At 42.1% G+C, this 22,789-nt stretch overlaps 1 long non-coding RNA gene across 1 annotated transcript in view; it reads left to right on the top strand.

Moving 5' to 3' along the window:
• The window catches only part of LOC107499575, a 91,312-nt gene that overhangs the window by 39,391 nt on the left and 29,132 nt on the right, over positions 1–22,789 (top strand). The window contains exon 4 of the long non-coding RNA XR_004955876.1: positions 6,666–6,836. This is a non-coding gene — a long non-coding RNA (uncharacterized LOC107499575). The remainder of the gene's footprint in view (positions 1–6,665; positions 6,837–22,789) is intronic.

Here is a 22,789-nt window from a genome sequence, read left to right as displayed (position 1 = left end):
ACCAGGGCATTGTAGGTACATTTGGAGGGGGCTGGTTAGGCATTCACTCTCCAAAAGTGGCAGAAGACAGTCACCCGAATCTTGACTAGATTGTTAGTCTGTTAATTAGCACAAGGATTTTCATGGATGGAGTGGGGGTTAGCTGGGAATGTTGTAAAGGCACCTGTGCCCTTGTGCTAATGTGGCACATATTAGAGCCAGCCCACCAGCTTAATGCCCTTTGGATTGGCGCTAGGACAGGGCTTTGTTGAGTTTTGTGCCCTGATACATCCTGGAAGGTTTGGCCACTAATGCACCTAGAAGTTGATCTGATTCTGCTGCTGGAGCATCATCACTTCTACCTCCCCCGAGTGAGCTTTCCATGCAAAGGTATCGGCAGTTGCTGTTTCTCTGAGCTTAGACAAGAAGATAGTATGACATTTTCGTGCCTGCTTATTTGTCAATGTTTGTATGTGTGGCAGAATTCCGAATGAGACCTGCCTTCATTTCACACACCTCCTTGCAGGGAGGTAGATGGGGAAGGGAAATATGGCTCTCACATGCCTCTGACCCATGGAGATCGCCCTCAGAACCAGAGGAATATGAATGGTCTAAAAGACTTAAGTTAGTTGTCAACACCCTGGCAGCCATGTTTGAGCAAGTGACTGTCCTGTTAGTTATGGTTACTTGAAGCAGATGGAGACATTGACCCCAGCAGTGCCAATCAGGTCCTTTCCCCTGTGACTTCGGAATTGGGACTAGGAAATACTGTTCTTAAGCTCCTTTATTGCTAAAATCAAGGGCATGTAAACACAGGCCTGACGGAGAGGCTGTGTGGATGGATAGGGAAGAAAAGATATCTGCCAAGAGGAAAGCGGAGGGGGGGGGGTCACACATGCGCACAGGCAGGAATAAGAGACCACATGGCCCCACAGACTAATCTTCCCTAGAGATTCCAGGATATACTTCTGCATCTTTATAATAAATTATTCCTTGTTATTGCTTAAGAGGGTTTGAAGTGCCTTCTGTTACTTTAACCAAAAGAACCTTGATGTAATTCAATATCATGCTGGAATGTATATAAATACCTTTTTAAAAGGTTTGTATATCTGTAGACTATTAATATCCATTCCTCCCTACCCCATTAACATACATCTTGCTAAAACACACACACATACACACACTGCACTCATATGCTCAGTTCAACTACTGGAGTGCATCTTCCCACATGCCTAGATGTCTTAGCAGCATGTTTATTTCTCCTACTCTATAATTCATTTGACTACCATTTAAGCAGACTAAATAAATCAATGAATAAAAGAAGTGTTGCCAAACTTTTCTTTGAGATGAATCCCCTTCTTATAAGTAAATTAAGTTCAAGGACAAGTTTGCAGCAGACCTCACAGCACTGCCCTTGAGCTGAATCCAGTCCTTTACTGCACAAAGCACACAAAAAGGAGTCACGTGTTAAGAACAGTTCCATTCATTTAGTCATTCCTCATTCCACAGGCATTTCTCAAGCCTACCATGTGCTCTGCTCTGCATCAGACGCAGTGAATCTAAAGATGAGTGAGATTCAGTCCCCATGTTCATCAGACCTGTGGCAATTTCTTGAATCTAAAGTGTTACCTTTATTTCTCACTTAGACTGTCTGGTTTTCTAGTTTTTTCCATGCCACTCTCATACCACTGTTACAGATTCTATACTTCCAGATTCTCATTCTTTCACTCTTTCTTTCTATAAATTTTATTTTATTTTTTTCTGGAATTGAGGAATGATAACTCTTAGGATTATTTTCCTAAGTGTAACCCAGCAGGAGGTAGTGTTACCTTGAACAAAACAGACACATGCTCACCTGAGGACCTGGCTGTTCCCTCTGCTGAGAAAGCTCTTGCCCAGGTATCTCTGTGGTTCATTCCCTCACCTCCTTCAAGTCTTTATGCCAGCATTACCTTCTCCTGACCACCCTGCCTCAGCACTCCTGACCACCTTTACCTTGTACTTTTTATTTTCCCCACAGCCCTTCCCACCTTGCAAAATGCATAATTTACTCATTAAAAAAAATTCGTCTTGCTAGACTGTAATCTTCCTAAGTGCAGGGGTCTTTGTTTTGCTCATACTGTATCCCAAGGGCCTAGAACAGTGTCTGGCACACAGTAAGCCCACAATGACTGTCTCCAGAGTAGATGAGTGAACGGTAACGTGGGTGAGACACAAAAGCAAACAATTAGAATCTACTTACAGTCAAGCGTTCAGGTCTAAACTCACTCAGGTGGCTCTCACAAAGGTAGCACTAAGATCAGAGAGCACAGAGGAGAATTGGAGCTAATTTTGTCAGGTTAAATGAAGTAAAGACTTCAGGTACAAAAAACTGGCACCCACTGGCAGAAAATATGCATACCTGTGGCATGCTTTATGAGAAAATAAACATGAAAATATCGATGGAGAGCATTTTCGATTGTGTATTATATTAGGGTGTGAAATCATGTAGTATTTAAGGTCCTAGCTTTTTTTCCCTTTTGGTATAATTAGCTATTAGGTTTATGTTAAGAATTATTGCTGTTAAATGAACAGCATTTAAAGAGAAAAAAGGAAGTTGGGCCACAGTGGAGAGAACTATTAAGTTGTGATGTGGACGCGAGATACTTACTCAACACCTGTTCTGGGCAGGATGGTAGAGTAGAGGGTGCTAATTCTTAGTGGGGAGATCAGGTCAAGTTTTGGCTTGGCCTGTTCCTCAGAGTCCTTGGGTAAATCTTTTCATCTCATTTGGGCTTGCCTAGATCATCTATAAAAGAAGGGGGCCGGACCATAAACTGTAAGGTCTCTTGTAGCCCTAAGGGCTGTGATGTGGCATGTGCTGGGCATCGTGCTATATTCCATGGGAGACAGAGAATGGAGACAACTCTAAGCCCTCATGGGGGAATCAATGTTCAGCAGGCGATGTACCCATTATATCTTACTTAGTTTACTAAGAGGCAAAATATTACAGGATGAAATTCACTTTCCTGAGTGTGATTATTGACTTAAAAATGTATCGGGAAGTGTGAGACCATATTAAATTGGAAACTGACAGTTTGATGATCTCAGTAAAGAAAGATTATCCAAAGTAATAAGGTAAAGCAAGGATACTAGAATATCCCCTCCTGCAATGGACTGAATGTTTATATCCCCTCAAACCTATATGTTGAAGTCCTAACCTCAATGCAATGATATCAGGAGGTGGGGCCATTGGGAGGTGATTAGGCTGTGAGGGTGCAGCCCTCGTGATGGGATTACTGCTCTTACAAAAGAGGCTCCAGAGTCCCCCCACTCTCCATTCCTCCATGTGAGGACACAACAAGAAGCCTGCAACCTGGAAGAACCTGGTCTCACTGGCCCCCTGATCTCAGACGTCCAGACGCCAGAACTGTGAGAAATCATTTCCTGTTAGTCACCCAGACCGTGGTGCTTTGCTGCAACCACCTTAATGGACCAAGTTACCTCTTTAAGGTTATAGACTTAATTTTCTTCTATATTCCTAAAAATGACCAGGTAGAAATCTTTTATTTGCTTCCCTCCCCACCCCAAATTATTGCATTTAACTTTTCAAACTAAAGAATCAACCATTTAATGGGAAACCTGGATTTTACGTAGAAGCTGGAACATAATGAGGAAAGAATTAGGTCACAGGGCATCAGACAGGGACCGCTCCTCCCATATTCCGGAAGGGCAAAGACACCTTTTTTGTAGGATTCATCTGAACAATGGGTATAATGTGTGCCTAACCCACTTGGTTATTATAATAAATATTATCTTTGACACAATAGGAAATTTAATTCCGTTAATGATAATTAAACAATTTATCCCCCAAATTTTAATAAACAGAGTCCTCCTCTATCCCCAGTTTTCACATGAGGAAATGAGACCACACAGCTGATACCTGACAGATCCAAGGTTAGGAACCCCAATGCGCTCCATGAACTATAGGCAAGCAGATTTCTGCAGGGCAAATATGAAATCTAAAGAGTGGGAAAGGGCTTTTGGTTAAACATGGCAGACTGAAAACTGTAAACTGTATCTTCTGAGGCTCCAACTAAAAATTCCAGTAGAAACACACACACACACACACACACACACACACACACACACGCACGCACCCCAAAACAGATGCCCTGGAAGGGTGGCTGCGCAGACTGAAAATGGCTGCACGGTTTTGACAGATGGAAAGCAGATGGAGAAGTGGTGGCTAGTTTAGGCTACAGAGGGGCATTCCAAGGTGGAGGGAGCTGTGCCTGCCCCACCGCCACCCAGGAGCAAAGCTGAGGTCCTGTGGCACCAGGTGCTGCAGGAAGCAGGGAGGAGTTGAGAAACTGAATACAGGGGATTGCCTGGAAGTCTGGGCTTAGATCCCCACGTGCCCTCCCTTACCCATGCAATCAGACTATTCCTCTTCTTCCTCCTCTGCTGCCTGCTTGCATAGGGCCAAAAGTTTTTTATTTGAGGTGTTAAAGCAAAAGGACTCTGAATATCATGCACAATGGAGGGCAGGAGTGAAGTTTGAGGCTGATACCAGAGGGAAAGGGAAAGTCAGCACTTACAGCCATTGAATGGTAGTAATTCTGCCATCCGGCTCCTGCCTTTACTGGCAGCCAGGCATCATTCTGTCTGGTGGGACTGCAGAGGTTCCGCCCTGGGGGAACTGAGTGGCTGCAGAGAAAAGACCTGCAGAAAATGCCATTTGGGGTCCCACCCTGAAAAGGCTGGCTCGCTACCTGGTCTCTGTCAGTAAAATTCACCAGCTGACAAGCCTTGCCCACACACCTCAAAGCAAACCCACAAATCAGATTTTTGGATCTTCGTCTTCAATGTGAATGGACATCCAGGGAATCACCTGATTCTGGATGAAAGCCTCCAAGATGAAAGAGACCAGAATCATTTGCACAGGGGAAAAGATTTAGGAGAAAAGAGAAATAATTCAGGGGAACTGAAAAAAAATTTGCAAACCCACAAAAAAACATGTATTTAATATTCTTAGGGCATTAAGAGGGGGTGCTGCTTTAATGCTGCTCGTCAGGGGCAGGATGCTTTAGCGCAGGAACGATCCGAGAATAAGAAAGACCAGTTCTTAAGAAGAGCTAAAAAAGAGAATTTGGCAGATAAAATGGGAAGATCTACCAGAAAGCTGAACACAAAGATAGAGCTTTACAATAGGGAAGAAATAATAAGAAAATTAAAGGATTAGTCCACGAGGGCCAACATTCACCTAATAAGAATTCCAAAAAAAAGAATAAAGAAAACGACAGTGAAAGAACTGGCAAAGAAATAATACCAGAAAAATTTCCCGTGAATTTGGAAAGATCCACACCAGGTGATGCCACTTTGAAATGTCAGAAACTGTGAATAAAGAGAAGACCCTAAACATTTTTCCAGAGGAATAAAACCATTTCTGTTCAAAGGAACAGGAGCTGGAATGGCACGGGACTTCTTGATAGCAACACCGGATGCCAGAAGACATAGGAAATCAAACTGCAGTTCACTCGTGCCCTCAGTGGTAACAACATCTAATAACGTAAACACAAGCTGTTAATTTAATCAGAAATTATAGTTTATCTATATTGGGAGAATAGGAGGAGGCAAAATAGGAAAGAAGATGTAAGTCACTTACCATAATAGGAAACCAGTAAATGATCTCCCAGGTGAGTATATCTAGAGCAGTATAAGCTTATTATTTTGAAACCTAGAGTAAAAATAGAAGAAAAGAGCTAAAGGAAACAGGTAGTGAGGGGGACAGGAGACTGACTGTCTTTTTCATTATGAAACCTGTGTTATTGGACTTTCTAATCTACTTGCATGCTCTAGCTGATAAAAGCCACGGGAGGGCCTTGAAAAGGATCCTATTTCCTTTTTTCCACTCCCTGTTCTGGTTGCTTCGCCTTTTCAGGGGCGGCAGCCTTACCCTGGCTATCTCCTAACCCTTTCCATGTTAGGGGATCTGGGTCCCCGTTGCTTGGGGGTACAGGAGTTGTTCTTCTGAAACAGTGTCATTACATAATGTGGGAGAAAAAGAAGTTTCCAATATGGTTTTGTGCCTGAGCTCACGTGGGCAGATAAAATACACGCACACATTGTTCTTTGTTTTCATACTGATATTTATGCAAAGTTCTTTTCCCTCTTGGTGTTTATGTTTTGGCCTGGGGTTGTAAGGACAGAAAGGACTCAGGTGGTGATTAATGGCTAAGTCCCAGTGACTCCTCCCGGTGACCCCACCCTGAGCCTGAAATCTAGCAGTGACTTCATGAGCACTCTACTGCCCAATGGGGTAAAGCCAGCCTTACATTGATGTCCTAGAGGCTATAAAAATTTTCTCTTGGCATTAACCTGAATTTGGGTTTGCAAACATCAATGCAGGATAATTATATCTTGAAAAACCACAGCTTGGAAGTTCAATGCAATGGTAATAAATTCTTGAAAAAAATTGGTGTGAGAGGAGAAAGCTAAATTAGTCAACAGACTATTGTAGCTTTCCATGCCTTTTAAAAATTTTTATTCTAAGCTCTGAGAACTCCCAGATTTAGATTTTAATAGACCCCTAAGAAGTGCTATAGCTCAGGGAAAAGAAAAGATTAAAACATATGCTATAGATCCTTATCTCTTTGGGATTTGTGTTCTCACACCTAAGTGTGTCTCCCTCCTATAAATTACAGATTCCTGCAGTGCTTTACAAAGAGGCCGCTTTCCTGGACCTTTCATTTGGCGGGGAGTGCTGTCCTGGCAGCACTGTGTGCCTCTCACGGGAGAAGAGGATGCCACCAGCAGGTGCTGCCAAACATCGGTGACCCTCAGGAACCAGCAGTGAGTCTGCAGACCTCCCCCAGGTCAGTGGGAGGGGCCCTGGGCCAGACGCAGTGCTTCCTTTCCGGAGAGGCTTCCTTCTTCTCCCCTCAGGGTTATAGAATCCGATGTATTTTTTCTTATAGAATCTGATGTATATTTTTTCAGCAAAGTGCCGAATCCTTTGTGCAATTAGATGAGTATTCCTATGAGTTTGTTTGGGACTGGGGAAGGTCGGGGTATTATATTTCCTAAATTGTCTTATTTATAAACCTCCCGGTTGACTTACTTAAAAGAGAAAAACACTAGGCCTGCCTTGGGATAAGATCCTGCCTGAGTTTAATCAAGTGCGCACCAACCTAGCTAGCCTCAGACTAGGGTGTATCTGATTAAGAACACTCATTAACATTTGAAAAGCAAATCTGTGCCTCTGCTCTGCTTCTACTTGTCTGATAAGAAGCTTGTCCAGGCCCTGATTTTCTCTTCCAGAAGATTCCCCTCATGGCTCTGTTTTTGCACCTGCCAGTGAAATCAATTACCCTCATCTCTTGTTCAACTGTCTAAAAGATTCTATAAGGTGCTGGTGGTTTTGCAGTGTTTACCACAAACACAAGACCTGTGCTCTCAGCAGCAGCCCAGCAGCAGTGGTGGGGGGAGGGTTTGGAGTGAGCGTCAGCACGTCCGCCCTGAATGACTGACCACCCTCTGTCTCTGGAGCTCTCAGGTCTTCTCAATAGTAGCCTCAGGTTCTGATGTCAAGGAGGGAGTTTACTTCCCACCTCCCCCAATATGGAAAGTTTGCTTCCTTAAGAAAAAGGGAAAGCAATGTACCACCTTCTTACCTTAGGGAAAAAAGGAACATTCAGTTTGCAGTTTGAGTAAAATGGAATGGTATTTAAAAGCAATCTTATAGTTTTATGTTGCATTGCTACAGTATTGCCCACAGAATGAAAAAATTTCATCATTTTCCACTTCATGCAAGGAAACCAAGAACATGAGAAGTTCAGTTCCGTTTAGTTCATATGACAGTGTTTCATTTTTTCTTTAATTTTATTATTAGTTTTAAGTATCCAGTACATTGGCTAGACATTTATATAGTTTATGAAACAACCCCCCTGATTACTGTATCTTCCCTCTGGCTCTACACATGGCCATTACCTTACTGCTGACTGTATTCCCTCTGCCATGCTTGCCACACCCATGAACCTCTATCAACTACTAATTTGAACTTCTTTAACTCTTCACAACTTTATTCCACCTCCCCAACCCCATTCCCCTCTGGCCGTCTTCAGATTGTCCTCTATATTTGTGAGTCTGTTTTCAATTAGTTTGTCCTTTTTGTTCCTTAGGTTCCACATATAAGTGAAATCCTATGATATTTATCTTCCTCTGTCTGACTTATTTCACTCAGCATAATAACCTCTAGGTCCATCCATGTCCTTGTAAATGGTAGGATTTCATTTTTTATCACTGCGTAATATTCTATTGTATATATGAACCATAACTTCTTTATCCAATTGTGTTGATGGGCATTTAGGTTGCTTCCATATCTTGGCTATTGTGAATGGTGCTGCCATGAACAAAGGGGTGCAGAGATCTTTATGAATTAATGTTTCGATTTTCTTTGGATAAATACCCAGAAGTGCAATTGCTCGATCAAACCATATGACAGCATTTTTAAATGTAATTGACATCAGGATATCCTGGGGAATGACTAAAATGTGAGTTACCAGGTGCCTAGGCATCCGGATTCTACGGGGCCATGTTTCGAGGAACCCTGATCCTTATACTTGTGACTTTAAGTCTATTTCCCATCTTTAAAGGATCACTGCCCTTCATTGTGTTGAGAACTATCATTTCATATATTTTGTTTGTTTTGTTTAGTTGTTTCAGGTAAGAAAATAAATCCAGTTGTAGTTCTTCCATCTTAGTCCACACTGGAGGTCTCCAGGCTACATTATTTTTTTAGGTTTATGTAACATTGTGATGCCAGGTCTCCAACATCACTTTCTTTAGGTAGGGGAAAGGATACAGAAATGGAGTTCCCTATGGGTCAGCTTTATTTGCAGACTGGATGCCAATAAAAGTAAAACGTCTTGAATACCCAACGAGACAACTGCATGCAGAAAGTGTAGCTTGGGTCTCTGGCCCAAGGATCAAGTCACCTTAATTAATTTCTAAGATCCTGCTGTTACTTAAGTGCTCTACCTTGGACAAATCACATATACCTCTGGGCACAGAAGGATTATTTATGAACGGTGTGGATAAATGCTTCCTCCATGACAGAGATCACACAGAGATGGGTGGAAGTGCTTTGGATTCTTTAGAGGCAAGATGCAGACATAATATACGTGTAGGATGCTTTGTCAGCTTTTTGTTCATGGTTGAAACAAAGCCACAGACCTAAAATTGATTGTCACCCCTCTGTCAATGGATAAAAAGTCATCTTGGGTACAAGGATAAAATCTTAGTTATCTTGGTATCTTGGATATCATTTGTTTTTCAAAGGGATTGGTGTCTTCTGCATTCCTGTGGGCTTCTTTCTAAAAATAAAGGTGAAAAAGTTCTTAGAATCCTCATGTTATTTAACAGATAAAATGGGGGTCAATAGTACCAGAGACCTTTGCTAGACAAAAAGAAACACTGCAGATTTGTGTCCCCAATGTGGTCACTAAACTTTGAAATGGATCTTACAGGATTGAGGCAGATGGCTAAAAATCCTCTGTGAAATGGGGTATGGCAGGGGTCTATGAGCCCCTGGTTTTAGGTATCTTCCATGGTGATGATCCTTGATGAGGTGAAGTTGGGGAGAAAGAGAGAAAAAAGGACTCCTGCCCCCAAGAAACAATCATTTAGTAAGCTGACAATTTCCAAGTACTTCGTACTTTTTTTCACAGAAGTTTCAGAAGAAAAGATCTGGAGGACTAAGGAACAAAACTACATCATACTGCCAGATGTAATTGAGTCAGACCCGCATTAGGTCTTACAAGTTTAGTGCATATCACATTCATCTGGAGAGCTGCTTTAAAAAATCAAATTTCCAGGCTCTACTCCAAGCGGTTCTAATTCAGAAAGCCTGAGATGGGACCCTCAGCCTTCGTTTTTTTTTAAAACAAGTACCCAGTGTTTCTGATGTGGACCTCATGTTTAGAAACATTGACTTGGATCTTCTTCTAAGCTGGTCAATGATTTTACTGGATGGTTCAAGTGTTTCCCAGGAAAGGAGCTTTTCAGGACATGAGAGAACTCTAATAATTGAATCACAAAAGAAGAATTGCAAAGAACCAACTACAGGGAAGTGCGGGAGTATGATTCTGGAGAGAGAAGCTTGGTGCTGCGACTCGTGGAGACTGTGGCTTTCTTTGCTGCCTTGTGCCTCAGCCTCAGGCCTGGCTTGCCCTAGGTCCTATGTGATAAAGTGCCAGGATAGTGCAGGCTTCTCAGAGAATCAGGGCAGGGGTGCCTGTGTCATAGCCATAGGATTGGGAACTTGACCGTGCTTATCAACCAAACAAAGGCAGGACCTGTGATTGAACACACCAGCAGCCAAGCTGGTACAGCTGTCTCACAAAGAGAGGTGGCAGCAGTGCCAGCCAGAAAACCATGGGAGAACCCTGCCTGCAGATAACAAGCCAGGGTGGGGCCTGAGCTTGGCAACCTCCCTGCTGGACATTTGTGAGGCCTGTTGGCAAACCCTCACATGCGAGGGCCGCGAGCCAGGCCAGGGTGGCCTGTTCTATTGGACTGAGAGACAAAGAATAATCTGGCCAAGACTAAGGGGTCTTTGGAGTAGGATCCTTTCTTATAATGACAAGGAGCCTTGGTTTCATCTGGAAACAGAGGTAGTTGTATTAGAAAGGGGGTCCCTGAGGTCCCTCCAGCCTCCTTGTTTTGTGATTGAATCAAGTCATCTATATGACAAAGTCCTTTATAAACTGGAAACTGTTCCTGACGTGCATATCCATAAGGTCCTAGACATGGTCTTTGGTCACTGTCATATTCAATAGGTCCATAAACTACTTAAGATGTAGGTATTGGGTAGTGACGAGAACTCTGGGGACCTGCAACAGAATGTGTGGTGCTGTGGGTGTGTGTGTCTGTGAGTGTGTGTGAGAGTGTGTGAGTGTGTGTGTGTTTCTATCCTAAATTTACTTGTGAGGGAGATGCCAAGAGGAAGAGGAAAGGTTGTTTTGCCGTGAGGAAAGCTTGATTATACAAAGAAATCTCTTCTAATGCAGCTGGTGGATTCTGTTTCCAGGATACAGGGCCCTATGCAGCCTTTGTAACTACTGCTCAAGAGTTCCCACCACACTCGCCCTACCTCCACCCCCGCCCCTGCTCAGCACACTCTCCTCGCCCAGAGAGACCCTCAGACAGCTCTGAAATAGTCCTCTCCCACTTGTCCCCTCAGCAGTTTTTATTCCTATGGATCCTCAAATAGGTTTCTTTCTACAAGGCGTTTCATATTTTATGTGTAACCAATGAATCTCTTTTCCTTTCTCTCTTAATATCTATCTCAATCATTTGTCCAACTGTTTTCTCCTCCATGTTGAAAGTCCCTGGAGACCAGGGGCATGGCCTAGCCAGTTCTATAAACCAGCAGGTTGTCTCATACAATATCCTGCATCTTATGAGTGTTGCAATATAGCCAGATATTTAACATCTTAAACTAATCCTTTGTTCTGTTCTAAGACTTACATTCAATAACATTTTAAGAGACTCATGTTTAACAGAATGAGACTTATTGTCCCTAATCCAAAGGTAAAATACTATTATGAGGGTTATTTTATTCATTTAATAAAATTAAAGAGGGTTTCTTTGGCATTAATCTAGAGAAGAAGGGGCAGCTATTAGCAGAAAAGACTTATCGAGATTCTTTCCAGTGGCCAGATTCATGGACCCCCACAGAAGAACTTATGCATGGAGAAATTAAGAGACATGCTTTTGGGCAGTTGTTGGCAGAGCTGAGACAGCAATGAGTTCTTCTGCTCAGATACCCTGCTCCAGACTTTGGTCTGCCCCGATGAGCTGGCAATACAGATGTGATTGTGCCTTGTGGTGTTCCTGGCGTACCTAATGCCTCATAGTCAGGAAAATGACTTTTGGGGCTGCTGACCCTTGCAAATTGTGTGACCTTTCCAATTCCATATAGCCAGAAAGCAATCAGAGCTCCATTTCAAGAAAAGAAACCAAATCGTTGCAACTCTTCTTACTGGGTTATTTTGTGCTTGGTGATAGCACTATTATATCATTCAAGTGATATAATATTGAAATATTATAATCACTAACATGTAGTGATATAGAAATCATTCGACTTTTAAATATTTGTTCCCTAAAAGCACTTAAAAGAGCAAGATACTGGAGGAATAAACCGGCAAAGCTGCTAATGGCTATCTGCTAGTGGTCATCTTATAAATTGTTGTGTCTTAAAAAACTTGGTTTTGAATTCTAGTTTTTTAATTGTTGGCTTGGCATGTTGACCCTGTTGAAGAGAAGGAATACTCATTGAATGCATTTCCGTAGAAGGCAGATTTGGATTCGTTTAGACTTAGGTCAGATCACATCCCTTGAAACATAACTATATATAGCAGAGGCAGACATCAGCCCCTCCACTGATAAGGCAGGTGTCTATCTTGTCCCTCAAAACCACTCCAGAGTCTGTGATCCGCCCAGCACACTAACCTTGGGAAATGACACTTCTCATTCCTTCCATCACCCAGCTCACCCATGTGACCCCGGTGATGTTTGCTGGGCAATCACAATCAAGATACCTGCCCCTGCCTGTCCCCCCAGCATGCCAGGAAGCCACAGTAGGCCACAAAGCAGCAAGAGGCAGCACAAGTGCATCACTGGAGTGTTGTCATCAGCTCTTGGTGTCCTGCGCTCTGTCCTCCTTGGCCCCTCTGGTCCAGACGTGGGTCCTTCACATCAATTCTCATGATTGGCCACATTGATAAGAGCCAGAGACGTTTCTGCCTTCAATTTTAAAGCATGTTAAGAGTGATTCAGGCTGTTCTTGTTGATGATAGATAGTGAGAGAGATGGTATGACAAGTGTGTGGGGAGAATGACGTTGGGGGCATCCAGAGCAGGAATGTGCATAGCTTGTGGGCTCAAGCGGCAGAGTGGAAGATGAAACAGATTGGGTACAGTGATCCTCCCTGACCCTGTCTCCATCTCTTTCACACCCTATCAGCATCTCAAGAAGGCGAGGAAGGGCTTGAAATGTCATAGAGCCAGCCCAATGACCCTCCTTCCCATGCTGTGTCTTATCAATTTCATTCCTGTGATAGAATACCTCCAAGGGCAGGCACCTCATTACCTTCCAAGGCACACTGTTTTGTCTCTGGAGGTGATGACTAGAAAGTTCTACTAAACTGGAAGCAACCTACATATCTAAGACTAGGGGAATGGTTGACTGTGGAAGAGCATACAGGACATTATGCATCTGCTGCAAGTTGTATTTTCAAAAAATTTCAAAATGCTATGAGAGATACTCAAAATATTAAGAAAAACAGGAAATAGAGCCATTTACATGATACATATGTGAAAACTTATAAGTGAGCACATGTTTGTATAAAGATATGTATATTTGTATTAAAAAGACTAAGACAATCTATTAGTAGTTGATTTACAGGCAATTCTGCTGGGGCAGACACTAGCGAGGGCTACTAAAAAGCCATTCTCTTCTCTCTTGACACCTCCCACTCCGTAGGCTGGAAAGGCTAGATACTCCTTTTCCAGTTAATCTTGCAGGTAGAATTGGCCATGTAATCCGGTATGACCGATGAGCGGTATGAGGAAACCTGTGAAATGATTGACTACTCTGACAAAAGGATAGCACCATTACGGAAAAGGCCCTCTTTACTACATTGCCCCCTCACCGTCACCCTCCTCCCTGGCTTCGAATGCTGATCTGTGTTTGTAGAGCTTCAGCAGCCATCTTGTGACCATGAGGCCATAGGTAGGAGGACAAAACCAACACTCTGAGGATGGTGGAGAAGATGTGGAAAAGTCTGAGGCCTTAACCACAGGTTACTTTTAGGCTTTAAAATTTTTTTTTAAATAACGGAAATTTTTGTTGTTGTTGTTTAAGCCATTATTAATCAGGTTTTCTGTTATTTACACTTAAATCCTAATGGATACATTTGTTTTCTTTATTATACCTTCTTCCAGTTTGTCCCTGAAGCAGGCACCCACTGTCCTTATTTATCTCTTCAGAGCTGTACATTACAAGCCCAATGGCAAAATTTTAGATACTTATAGAGAATTCTTACTTCTCCCCTGATGCTTCTCTTCTCCAGCTACACAGCACTGTTCTTGCCTCGTGTGATTTGGGGTTCCATGGTCACTCTGGTCATTCATTCTCTGCATGCATGCCAGTTTGCATCTTTCTTACTGTACAGTGTGCAGAGCCGAAGTTGACATGCCAGGGGCCTAACCAGGAAGAATAAACCTGATTGCCTACTCCCTCCTTTACATCTGTTTTTACCCTAGAACAGCTTCAGATTCCATTGCTTTTGCAGGTCCTCATATGAGTCAAACCTCTGACTGTTTTCCATGTGCTTTGTATATATAGTTTTATTTTATTTTATTTTTAAATTTTTATTATTATTATTTTTATCTCACGCTCAGGACATTCCCTTCATCCTTATTGAGTTTCCTCTTATTAAATTCAGGCTGGCATTCTAGCTTGTTGAGACTTTTGTGGATTCTAATTATGTATTTGCTGTTCCTTTCAGCTTCCTGTCCTCTACAAATTTGATAAGCATGCCTCCTGTGTCTTCATTTCAGCTCCTTGATAACAAGTGTAACCCAGATGTCAGTTGACGTCACCCTGTCCTGTGAGATCAAAATAAAATTAGCTCAAGCCCCCTATCACACATCCTGTGGGAAGTCAGACGCCCTCCCTAAGATCTTTGCAAACTCCCAAGGCTATCATGGTTACTTGTGTTTCCACATTCCTCCTCCTGCTGGCCTTGGGCTCACACACATCTCACCACTATTGGCCGCTCTCTCCTCTCATGTTCATGTGGACCAGGCACTTTCCCTGGTTTCTTTAAAGAAACAAGACATTTAAGGGTATGACAGATTTTGCTCAAGACTTGAAGAGATGGTTGGTGTGTGTCTGGGGTTGGGGATGGTAGTCATGGTTTCAGAACAGGTAAACAGATTTAATAGGTCTCTTCCTCCTGTCCTTGAAAGTCCCTCAGTATCACCACGACCAGGACTTTCTTCTGGCCCCCTTTCTCCATGTGCTCCCCCAAACTACCCAGAGAACCAAGGTCCTAGGATTTCTCATTAACAGCACTTGTTCTGGCCGGGGTTACTGGAGAGTGGCGATGGGAAGGCTTATTTTGTGAGGCAAATTTGTGAGGAGTCAAAGCACATTGAAAATGTCCCTACCCTTTTTTTATAATTTAAATTTTAAGAATATATTTTTTATTTAAGCCCAAATAACCAAAATATGATTTCACCATGTATTATGGGCTGAATTGTGTTTTCCCCAAAATTTGTGTTGAAATCCTAATCCCCTCCTTCAACTCATTTTAATTTAATATCACCTCTGTAAAGACCCTATCCCCAAATATAGTTACATTGTAAGGTATGGGGGTTAGAACGCTAACATATCCTTTTTTTTTTCTGGAGACATAATTCAATTCATAACACCTCCTTTTGAGTTTCGCCTCATTATCAGACCCAGTGTCCCTGGGTTTTACTTGGCATCTATAGGTCACTTTATTTTTCTAAATCTAAGTTTATTTCCTCATTTCTAAGGTGAGAACAAAAATATTTGTTTTAAAGCATTGTAAATGTTAAATGTGATCAAATACGGGACCTACTGTACAACGTGAGCTGGTATTACTGGTACTCCCCACCAGCAGCCCTGCCCTTTGTATGTCCTGGTCAAGGGATGGTACAATGCCAGCTGGTCCCTGGAATCTGTCTCCAGCAGTAAAATAGCCAAAGATAGGCGGTATGACATAAATCTGAGACCCGAAATTAGGATTTTTCAAAAGGAACTTTACCAAGGAACAAAATAAAACACAACAAAATGCAAAATCATAGAAACGGATGGGTGTGCGGAATACCTATAATGATTTTAATATAGAAAGGATGACCGTAGACTGACTTGGTTGGGGTGTGACTTACAAAGCCTCAGTCTTACCTGTCTTACCACTCTACCCACTGTAGCAAGAGTCCTTGTCTAGTGCTGGTAGCCCTAGATAAGCACAGTTCTTTGATCTTGTAATTTGATTCATGGTCTCTGAACTTAGGGAACTCATCTTAATGTGGACCGTGTCTTAGCTTGGCTTGTCTTCACTTCCTTCTCTGGACCTGGGCAAAGCCCTTAGAAGCCTTGTGGTCTAGACCAAGTGGATTTCAAGAGCCTATTCTCTATGAACTACCTATCTAGGATATTTTCTTGGGTGAATGGGAAAAGTAAAATCTTATTTTCTTGGCCACTGGCAAGTCTTAGCTCACCAGTTTTGTTGAGAATATACTTTTTAAGCTCTCTAAAGTGGGGAGACAAGTGACATGGTTGAGTCCTAATAGGTGTGTGTAGGACTATTTTGCAATGAAAATCAGGGGGAACTTATTGCTATGGTTTTACTGGTTTATTTTTATTATGATGAAATTCATAGAACATAAAATTAGCCATTTTAAATTGACAATTTGGTGGCACTTAGTACATTCACAATGCTGTGCAGCCACCACTTCAATCTAGTTCCTAAACATTTTTGTTGCCCCTCCCCCAAAAGAGAAACTCTAAATCGAACTTTTATTTTAGTCCCATGAAACTGGGCCCATTCTCCTCAGCCTCAGCCCTAATATAAAAGACCAAGATGGTGGTAGGGGGACATCTGATAAGGCCTGCTGTGAGGAAGGGTCTTCCCTGAAAGCCTTGGGTTGCTTCACTTCCTTCCCTGACATGGGTTAGAGAAGAAAGCTGACTTTCCTATTTAGAACAGGTCATGGAGAAATTCACTGTAGCACAAAAGCATAAACCTTTGGCCATCGGATTTTCTTAATCTGATTAGGTACCTGGCATTCAGAATCATTTAGTGCCTATTGTACAAAATGAATAAAAATGTGCTGCACTTCAGCTGCTTAATAGAACAAATAAAATTATAATTCACTAGGCCAGTACATCACAAAAACAAGGCTGTTTCTTTTTGTGAAACCTAGAGACCTGTGATTCCGAATGCTGAGTCTAGAGACTCATTTAAATTCTAAAGAACCCAGAACAACAGATCACAAATAGGTCAGAATCCAGAGAATGAAGCACACCCTTTCCCAAATTCCTCCTCTGCTCTGGTGTTTACCACATCTGAAATACACCAGCCCTGACAATGTTTTTATAGGATCGGCTTGAAAGGCAATAACCTTACAGCATTTGACTTTTACTGTCCAAACTATTCCATCTAGAATGTATAAAAAGGCAGGGGAAGCTGCATTCAACTCTACTTCCCCAGCCCTGATTTACTTTCTTTCTAGTCAGTTAATAGGTCTCAAGAGGTTGCTTTAAGACAGAATGTTCAGAAGCTCTCAATTTTGTTCATTCTGTTTAAAATGTTTTCTCTCCTGATCCATAATATCACCTTTCCACAAGAAAAGCAACAATTAAAATACGGCCATGGCTTTTCTTTAAAGAAGAATGTGGTGGGAGCAAGGGTGGGGCAGAGAGGGACACATGGGCTTGGAACTTAAGTGAAGACATGTGTGGCCCATATGAGTTACAGAGATGCTGGGTGGGATCTGCCTGACACAATCCAGTCTCTGTCTTTCAGTCCCGTCCGCCTCTGAGCAGTGAAGAAGAGACATGAACGCCTCTTGCGAAGCTCCTGATAACCATACGTAAAGGGCCATCTTGGGCTTGATGTTGACTGAGTATTGATGTTGATTTTCCAGAATCACTCTTTGGAGAAGGAACATAGATAAGTGAGCCCAAACATATATGTGGGTTTGAGCTTTGAGTACCTGTCTGCTGAAAACTGCTCTCATCATTCACAAAGACCATATGACACTTTTACAGTACGGATATCAAAATCTTGAACAGCCATGGGAACCTGTTGTTTGAACATTTATTGACTAAACAGGCTGTAGGGACATACAGATGGTCAAACCTATTTGGGCTTCTTCGGTAAACCCGACATCTAAGGCAGCCACACTGGCATCCTTGCTCTTCCTTAAGCAATACCAGGGTCTCGTTATTTCACCGTTCCTCTATGCAGAAGCTCTCTTCAGATAGCTATGTATTTGCTCCATCACCTTCTCAGATCTTTGTTCAAATGTCACCCTCACAGAGAGTTCCATCCCTCCTAACTCCCTGGCACCTTTGTTGTTCTGCCTTATCGTTTACCTACTTATTTGTTTATTGTATCTCTCTTTTGCCCGTATAATTGTAATCTCCTTGTGGGCAGGAACTTTTGTCCTTTTTCTTCACTGCTATATCTTCATCACCTAGTTGGTGCCTGACATAGGGTATGCACTAAATAAGTATTTGTACAATGACTCGATAAATGAACGAATCTCCTCCTAAAGCCACTTTCTTTGGGAGGAATGACATTTCTTCATATCATCAGCACATTTTAAGGAGGTCATCAGCTAGGGCCTGTAATGTGCTGTTGTAATTTCCATAACCACCTTCAGCAAAGCTTTTTAAAACATATTTATTTTCTGGATGAAAGTAACAGAAATATAGGAAATACATTTAATCATTTCGCAATCCTTTGCCGAACACTCACTTTGCTGTATATGGATCTTGTGCCAGGTGCTAGAGATTCAAAAATTATTTAAGACATAGTTGTTGATTTCAAGAAACTCTAATGGGGAAATAAAAACAAATAAAAGAAAAAAAGCAAATAGTATATAAATGTTATAGTGGAGAGTGTGCTATATTAGGGTAAAAGGCTAAGCAGCTGTAATAAACAGACTCAGTAATTCTGTGGCTTAAAGAAAAAATGAGTTATCCCACATAACAGTGGGAGTAGGTAGCCCAGGTGCTCTGCTCACTGAGGAATCCAGGTTCCTTTTGTATTGTCTCTTTTCCATCCTAGAACTTATCCTTGTCTGTGTAGTTGAGGTAGATCCTCTATGGGTCTCCTCTTGAATTTGGACTGTATTATGTGACTTGCTTTGGCCAAGGTTAGAATGTTGGTGGGTTTGGCTCAAGCAGAAACTTGAAATGTGCTTGCATGGTTAGGTTTGCCCTCTTGTGCCATGGTGATCAGAGTTTCCTCTAGGTGACTGTTGCCCTCCAGCCTGGGATTCAGAATGAACACTGTGGAGCAGATCAGAGCCCAACCCCAGCAAGGAGTCAGGCTCTGCCAGACCCATAGTTTGAAGTAATGCCACCTAGCCAACCCTCTGAGAGATCAAATGATTGTTGTTTTAAGCCTGAGCTTTGGATGTTTTATTACAAAAGAGATAGCTCACTGACGCAGTGGTCAAAGCTGGGTCACGGTGCATTCATGTTCCAGCTCACATGAAGGGGATAGATTGTAGAGGAACAATGCATTAAGGCCTGGAAGTGGCACAGGTCACATCAGCTCACATTCTAACGCTGCCACACATAGCCGCAAGCTGAGAGTGGGAATGAGAAAGGCCGTTTCTGGCTAGGCCACCATATGTCTAGTTACCATTCTTTTTGTTTTAAAGAAAGGAAGAATGGATTTTAGGGAATAGCTAGTGGTATTCACTATGTGCAGACAAAGAAAGAACAGTAAGAAGACATTCCCCAGAAAAATATTGAGCTGAGGTTTGAAGGAATGAGTAGGATTTGACAGATGGAAAAAACATGGAAAAGACCAGCAGAAGGAAAAAATGCATGGAAAACCCTGGCTTGATCGTGCGGCCATAGAGAGACTGGTTGGGGTGGAGCATTATGGGTGCTGTTGAAAAAAAGGTAGATTTAAGTGTAGGCATAGCATGACCAAGCCATTTGGGAAGCTGAGAGAGCATGTGATTTGTTTGATTTTAGTTTCTATCTTATAAAAATTTAAAACCGAGGCACACATTTTACAACCTACAAGGGCTGTGTGTACTTTCTCCATTCTAGTTTATTTCCCCCAGGAGATAAAAAGGTGGGCTTGTGATTCCACCTGGGCACCCCATGACTTTGATATGACCCTCACCCCCTGTGGCTCCACGGAACCACAACACACCTTTTCAAAACTTCTGAATTTCCAGGTTAAACTTTTTTCATCTCTCCTTCTCCACATGCTATCTGATTTTTCTCCCCACATCCATAGCTCCTGACTTCCATGCAGAAACTAAATGAAGCCATAAGATTACCTGTACATCAAAAAATGGGGCTTGTAATTTTCAACACTTTAATTCTTGAACAGTAGAAATATGTCATAATGCAGCCTGTTATATGAGATTCGCCATACAAGAATCATGTCCTCAACAGCTGGATGGACTAACGCTTTAGTACATTATCTAGGTATTAGTCCTCTTTCCCTAAGTCCATTATAATGGGCTTCCTCTGTTTTGAACTCTATTTCTACTTGCTCCCTGTCCTAGGCTTGGCTAACAGAAGCCGGAGCCCACATTTTATGTGGCTCACTGATCTTTATTCCTTTTAAGTATTCTCCAGTGGTTGGAAGGAGAGCTTTATAGAGAAGTGAAATTTATGTGGTGTCAGCAGAAACCAGCCCCAGATGCTCCAACAGTGAAAGAAGTCCATCGGGCAGGTGCTGCCATGCGTCTGCTTCACTTAGAGTCTGATAAATCACAGATGTCCTAACATCGGCAACCATGAGAATAAAGTCCAGTTATGATTTTTTTTTCTTAGGATTCCTGAATTTGTCTTCTCAGCCATCTTATAAAACTACCCAAACTTCAGTACACTAAGGCAGACAAATTAAGTAAATGGGGAAAATTAAAACTTTTTATAAGTACATTATTTTCTACATGAGAGCTCATTCTCCCTGTGAGTTTTTTTGAGAAGTTTCCTCTTAACATAATATGCCTGCAACTATGTGAGCAAAAGAAGGTAGAGGAACATTCCTGCTCTCAGAGCATTCTATAAGTGTTTGTAAGGACCTCTCGGAATCCAGCTTTCAGACAGCGTTATCTGTTGTCAACCTCTGGGCAGCCTGAGGAACCGGAACAAAATGGGTGGGCTTCTTGGGGGCTTCTGTTGCTATAATGGAAAAGCTAGACCTTCTGTGTCTTGGAAATGTCCTAGTTGCCAGGTGACAAGGGAGACAGCGCAAGGTCCTTCCCTGCCCATTGTTGATCTGCTGTGCAGCAAATAGGAGCTGATTGGACTAGAAGAGGCTCTGCCCCACGGGCTGCTAATCTATGAGATGTCTCGGCAACAGCATTTACCTAATAAGGATAATGATGGAGATGGACTGGACCAATTATTGGCTTTTCTTCTGAGGATCTGAATATAAAACATGGCCAAAAAGTAAGGTTCATGTATAGGGAACAAATCTGAAGAGAAGTAGAGATGAAGTGAGTGGATGAATCTTACAGCTACCAGAGTCCTGGAGTAGAAATCAATGGGCTCCCAAGACTGAACCGACAAAGAAATAACCTCATGTCCAGAGCCGCACTGTATTCAAGTCCAAAGCTCTATCCACAAAACAAGAATAGCAAATGCTTGCACAGCACTCGTGTGCCAGGCACTGTTCTGAGCACTGCGCATATATTACCTCATTTAATCATCACCATAATCCTGAGGTAGTAGGCGTTTTTATCATTCTCTCTTTGCAAGGAGGAAACAGACAGAATAGGATTAGAAACTTGCCTAAAACCAGACAGTTGGTAAGTGGCTGGAGAAGGATTTAAGGCTTGCCTTCTAACTCTGGAACCCAAGCTTTTCGCCATTTCGCAATGCTATCAATTAGTCCCTGGAGGCTTTAGTTTCACAAACAATTTTTTTTAATTGCAAAAGTAATACATACATGTTTAACAGACGACATTCTTTGATTGCAAGCAAAGAAACTGATTCTACTAATTTAAACCGAAGTGAATATGCGCAAAGTGAATATGAGCTCAGATTGTAAGGAAACACTGAAGACTCAGGCTTGCACCATACAGAAGCCTGAGTATCTTGGAGCTCTAAGTGTTGTATCAGGACCAAACAGACACTGCCACAATGGGCTGAAGAAGCCCCAACACTCTTCTCTGCTTGTCAATCCCAGGGAGAGAGACCTCTGGCCTCACCTGAGTCCCATACCCACTCTTTGACTTGGGAGAGCAGGGCACTCTGTGGATAGTCCCTCAGAGACCATACACATTTGGAGAGCAGAGATTTCCCAGAAGGATATTGGGGAGCCTTTCCCCTAGAAAGGGAATGGATGCTGAGCAGGCAAAACCAAAACATTCACTACAGGGTTCACTGCAGTGAAGAAGCTTAATTAAAATTAAGGACACAAAAATCTTATGAAATACCACCATCCAGAGAAAATCGACTTGTAACATTTTGGTCAGTATTTCTCCAGTTCACTAACTCTCATGTGATATTTTATAAAAATGGTCATCACTTGTGCTTCCTCTTCCTCTCTCCCTCTCTCTCTCAGGGTCGAGACTTCGCAAATGCTGTTGCTTTCTCCAAAGTCTTTCCTTATCGCTACTTCAGGCTCAATGTTTCTCCAAAGATCTGGTTTTGCTTTTTTTTTTTTAAACTTAAAATCTATCCTGTCTGATTTTTGGGTTTTTTTTTTTTTTACATAAAATACAATAAAGTTAATTATCAGGGAAACTAAAAAATTTAAAACAGACACATAAAGTACATTCCCCAATTTTTTAGTATTAGATATAACAGACATAAAATTCCTTTATCCAGCTATTATAAAAGTTTCTAAATGTTTATTCTCAGTTTCTGTAGTTACCCAGGAAAGGCCATTAACAAATTGACTTAGTGGACACTTTGAGTAGCACTGCTCTAGACAACTCTCTCTTATAGTCAACTAGGACAGCACTTCCTCCAAGAAGCCTTCCTGATAGTCCTCCTCTAATCCACATCTAGCTGGCTGATC

The sequence above is a fragment of the Rousettus aegyptiacus genome, unplaced genomic scaffold (genome assembly GCF_014176215.1).
Source record: "Rousettus aegyptiacus isolate mRouAeg1 unplaced genomic scaffold, mRouAeg1.p scaffold_m13_p_2, whole genome shotgun sequence".
NCBI classification, from domain to species: domain Eukaryota; kingdom Metazoa; phylum Chordata; class Mammalia; order Chiroptera; family Pteropodidae; genus Rousettus; species Rousettus aegyptiacus.
This window is presented reverse-complemented; position numbering and strand designations above follow the sequence as displayed.